This window comes from Canis lupus, chromosome 5 (genome assembly GCF_003254725.2).
Source record: "Canis lupus dingo isolate Sandy chromosome 5, ASM325472v2, whole genome shotgun sequence".
Lineage (NCBI taxonomy): Eukaryota > Metazoa > Chordata > Mammalia > Carnivora > Canidae > Canis > Canis lupus.
Genome location: NC_064247.1, coordinates 39,476,267 through 39,481,620, shown reverse-complemented (window position 1 = coordinate 39,481,620; position 5,354 = coordinate 39,476,267). Strand labels below are relative to the sequence as shown.

Genomic DNA, 5,354 nt, shown 5'->3' with positions numbered 1-5,354 from the left:
AATATTATCTCACAGGGAGAACTTTAAAAATCTGGTTTATGAATATACGAAAAGAGAATTTTATTAAGTCACATAAACTCAAAGGACATTATTAAAATTTAAAGATTAATAAAGTTTGCACAGGACTAATTTTTAGGCTGTCACACCTCACAATAGATTCTTTGTGAAATTTTTGAAAGGTGGAAGAATGTAAGGGATTTCCAAGCTTTGTTTGACATTACATTAAAATGTTAATTATAGGAGGGACACGATCCCTGGGTGGCACAGCGGTTGAGCCATCTGCGTTTGGCTCAGGGTGTGATCCTGGAGTCCCTGGAGTCCCTGATCGGATTCCCTGTGGGGAGCCTGCTTCTCCCTCTGCCTGTGTCTCTGCCTCTCTCTCTCTCTCTCTCTCTGTGTGTCTCTCATAAACAAATTTTTAAAAAAGGAAAAAAATATTATAGGAGGGACGCCTGGGTGGCTCAGTGGTTGAGCATCTGCCTTTGGCTCAGGTCGTGATCCCCGGGTCCTGGCAGATCAAGTCTCCCATCCGTTTCACGTGAATAAATAAATAAAATCTGGGCAGCCCGGGTGGCTCAGCGGTTTAGTGCTGCATTCAGCCAAGGGCCTGATCCTGGAGACCCGGCATTGAGTCCCACGTCGGGCTCCCTGCATGGAGCCTGCTTCTCCCTCTGCCAGTGTCTCTGCCTCCCCCCCTCTCTCTCTTTCTCTCTCTGTGTGTCTCTCATGAATAAATAAAAATCTTTAAATAAATAAATAAATAAATAACCCCAAAGCGTTAATTATAGAAGATTTAAGTGACTAGAGAGGTGTTTTCTGTCCTAGCCAAGGAAGTAAGATCCATTTCAGACATTCAAGTTGGAACTCACACTGAAATGTGGGATCTCTAGTGTTGAGTACTGATTTCATGGTTGTGCATCGGCTCACAACAGCAAGGGACCGGACCACATAGGAAATGGGGAGAAAATGTCATTGCTTCTAAACTCTGGAAATGGAGGTGAGAGCTATGCCCCCAACCTGTCTGGCTAATCAGAGAAAGGATTTGACCACCAGTGCCTGGAGAGCAGGACCAGGCTACCCCCATTCCCAGCGGACTCGCTGAGTCGAATTTCAGATGAGGAAGAGGTAAAAGCAAGTTTCATTTGTTTTTGATTTTGTTTTGTTTTGAATTCTGCAGAACCAGGAAGAGAGAAGCATTCTGGCAGAAGAAAAACATACCACTGAAAATGATCAAAGGGTTCAGATTTTTTTTTTTTTCCAGAAAAGTAGTATGAGGCATCCTCCAAGACATAGCCTCTTTGAAATGAGGCGTGAAGAGCTTTATGGAGCAAGTGGCTGCATTTGAAAGAGAGGAAAATACAAGGGGAACTAAAAAGATGCCAGTGGCAGGATTTATGATGACCTCTATTTAAACTTTTTTAAAAAAGATTCTATTTATTTGAGAGAGAGAGAGAGAGAGAGAGAAATAGACAGAGATAGCCAGAGACTATAAGCAGGGGGAGAGGGAGAAGCAGACTCTCCACTGAGCAGGGAGCCTGATGTGGGGCTTGATCCCAGGACCCTGGGACCACGACCTGAGCCAAAGGCAGACGCTAAGCCCTCGGTGCCAACCCAGGTGCCCCTGCCATGCCCTCTATTTAAAGAGCAGGACTGAAGTCCTAGACAACGGAATCCCACATGATGGACAAACTTGAGAACATGCCCCCAAATGCAGGGAAAATGGGAAAACACAGGAAACAATTTGAGAGATTATAGATGCAGGGTACAGAGAAGCATAATTATCCATCCACTTGGTGGTAATTATCCACCATATGGAAGGGTACATAGCAGTCCTGGAAAAAGTCTAGAACCAAAAGAACCGAAGCAAGATTGAAAAATACACCGGAAAACTTTTCTAAAGTGCTTGAGTGAAAAATAAACTTTTATAACTATTTCAGTTTCCTCCATTCCTGGGCTTATAAACTGGTTCTCCTTCACTGCTTTAAGGCCGTGAGCAATGCAACTTATTTATTTATTTTACTTTTTTGCTTCAAAGATTTTATTTATTTACTCCTGAGAGGCAGAGACACAACACGGGCAGAGGGAGAAGAGAAGCAGCGTCCCTGCGGGGAGCCCGACGTGGGCCTGGGTCCCAGGACCCGGGACCCCGCCCTGGGCCGAAGGCAGACGCTCAACCGCTGGGCCACGCAGGCGGTTTTAGAAACCGCTCCTCTGGCGGCCAGTTTTGCGACCCACTGCGGGGTGGGCGAGCTGCCGGGTAGGTGGGCAGGGCCCCGGTCGCGGCGAGGGGGTGGGAGCCCCACGCAGGCGCCCAGGCTGCAAGCAGCGCCCCCTGGTGCTCCCCAAGTCGGCGCCGCCGGCTACGAAAACGACAGCGCGGGTCCCCGCAGCTCCGCTCTCTCCGGCTCGTTTGCCGCAAGGGTCGGAGCGGGACGCGGCCCAGGCGCCCTCGCCGGGGCGAGGCCAGGAACGACCTCAACCTTCCCTTCCCTTTGGGGGGAGAGAAAACGGGGGACCGTGACCCCGACGTGACTTGAACACGCAACCTTCTGATCTGGAGTCAGACGCGCTACCATTGCGCCACGAGGTCACTGGGCCCAGGGCGACTTTTGATCTTTTAAGACTCTTCCATCCTGCATCCCCGCCGCGTCCTGGCCTCGCTCCGGCGCTGCGCGCGTGAGCCGCGGGGCGGGGCGGGGAGGCGGGGCTGCGCCCCCGAGGCCCGGGGCTCCCGCCGCAGGGCCGCTGCCCCCCGCGCCGCCGCCAACACCTGCGGGACGCGGGCGCCGGGCGGGCTCCAGGCCGGGCGCCGCCGGAGCGGCCCGAGGACGCCGGGGTCGGGGAGCCGGGGGCGCTCGGTCCGCGGGAGGCCGCGGCCGGGAGGAAGCGGCCGCCGACCCGCACCCGGATCGCGCCAGGCGCCAGGGACTGACGGGTGGGAGCATGCTCGTCCCCACGGACAGTAGTCGAGGGGAAAAACCCAAGTGACTTTGGAACCTCGCATAAAAATAGAATGATCGTGAGCCCCTCCCCCAACCCCCCCCCCCCCCCCGCCCTCGGTTTTAAAACTAAAACAAAATTTTGAAAATGTGGATATTATAGAAGAATAAAACTGGAAATCAGTGATTTCTTTGATTGGATTTTGGTGTATGTCCACATTTCCCTTCCTCCCGGGTATTCACAGGTGTCCAACTATAAAGCTTAGTGACTGTTAAGAACAACACAGTTTCAGAAAAAAACTGCAGAAAACGAAAAGGTATAAGTTCCGGAATCTTCATTAGCATAATGAGCCACCCCCAGCCAGGTCCAGGAACAGAACCTGCCCACCGCTCGCCCCCACCCCCGCCCTGGCCCGCTGCCCTCCTCCCCGCAGTGGCCACCACCCTCCACCTTTATGCTAATGGCTTCCCTGGGTTTCTTTCTTTTCTTTTTCTTTTTCTTCTTTTATCTTTTCTTAAGTAGGCGCTGCCTGAGCGTGTAGCCCAGTGGGGGGCTTGAACTCGGGACCCTGAGATCCACGCGTGAGCTGAGGTCAGAGTGGATCACTTGACAGACTGAGCCACCCAGATGCCCCCCACTCTTTTCCTTTTTTCTTTTCTTTCTTCCTTTTTTCTTGTCTTCCTCTCTCCCTCCCTTTTTAAAAAAATAGTTTTATCACCCAAACGTGCATCCATAAACACTATAGTTTCCTTTTGTAAAAGTCACTTGTCATCTGCTGGTGGTTCTCCATTCTTCTCTTTTTCCTTCACAGCGTCTCCGCAACCCCAATGAAATGATGTGACCTTCCCAGGGTGATGTCACCCTTGGAGGTTCCTGTTGTCAGAGTGTCTTATGATTGGTGATGTTAACTTAGATCATTTACTTGACATGGTTTCTGCTGTTTTTCCTTTGTAATGCTGTTTCTTGCTTTGTAGTTAATAAACATCTGGGGGTAAATGCTTTGAAACCATGCAAATATCCCGTTTCTCCTCAAACTTGCACCTACTAATTTTAGCATCCATCTTGCCTGCAACAAGTATTACTGTAGTGTTTGGCTTATGGTGATTTTGTTTCCTTTTTCCTTCTACATTTATCATCATAATCCTTCTGTAGGAAAGAGCTGGCTCTTCCAATTTATTTATATATTACATATTTAGTCACTCATTTGCATCAATAGAATCATGCGTATTTTTAAATTCTATGGATTTAGTCCATAGAATATCATTTATTTTTTTAGATTATTTATTTTATTTTATTTTATTTATTTATTCATGAGAGACACACAGAGAAGAGACACAGGCAGAGGGAGAAGCAGGCTCCCTGTGGGGAGCAGGATCCCAGACTCTATCCCAGGACCCCAGGATCATGACCTGAGTCAAAGGCCCACACTCCACCACCAAGCTACCCAGGCACCCCTAGATTATTTATTTATTTTAGAGAGAGAGAGAGAGACAGCATGAGGGTGGGGAGGGGCAGAGGGAGAGGGAGAGTCTCAAGCAGACACCAGGCTGACCTTGGAGCCTGTCACAGGGATGGATCCCACAACCCGGAAATCATAACCTGAGCTGAAATTGAGTCCTATGCTTAACTCACTGGCCACCCAAGCACCTTTCTCATAGGTATTTTTTAATTATATGGGTTTAATCCATAGAATATAATTTCTTATATTGTTTCCAAAATTGTTCCAGCTTTGGCCATTATGAGCTCCTTCAGATTAGCTCATGACATTTTTGACATTTTACCATCTTCTTTCGAGCACTTTCTTACCTTCTGGCACAAGATGTACCAGGTTCATCTTGTATTGTTCCCATGTGGGTCCTGGAATCAACCATTTCTTCAAGGAGCCCTGGTTCCTGTTGTTGGAAACTGGTGTTTGCAATCAAGATCTGGATGTTAGGTGTGCTCATTCCAATCTGGTGTCATTTCCCTTTTCCTTATCTGTAATTTCTCTCTCGGATCACTAAAAAACAAACTCTCCATAGTTATAATATATATATTTGCTGTCAATATAAATGTAGCATGTGTATAGTATGTGTGTGCATATGTGTGTATCTGTGTGTGTTTCAGAATTACTAAACTATATACTTGTAAGGAAAGATTCATTAAGAGGATTACATGTTTTATTTTTGTCTTTGGCTTTATAGTCAGAATATTGTTTTTGCAAAAATAATTTAGGTTAGATCTCTTCTCCAAACCCCTCACTCTTGGTTATGCCATTTATTTGTAATAGTTAGGTGGTTACTTTTTTTTTTTTAAAGATTTATTTATGATAGACACAGAGAGAGAGAGAGAGAGAGAGGCAGAGACACAGGCAGAGGGAGAAGCAGGCTCCATGCAGGAAGCCCAATGCAGGACCCAATCCGGGGACTCCAGGA

General features: G+C 47.8%; 1 non-coding gene across 1 annotated transcript; it reads right to left on the bottom strand.

Moving 5' to 3' along the window:
* Positions 1 to 2,518: 2,518 nt before the first annotated feature.
* On the bottom strand, positions 2,519 to 2,590 carry TRNAW-CCA (transfer RNA tryptophan (anticodon CCA)). Its single transcript has one exon. It is a non-coding gene; the product is annotated as a tRNA-Trp (tRNA).
* Between the last annotated feature and the right edge of the window lie 2,764 nt (positions 2,591 to 5,354).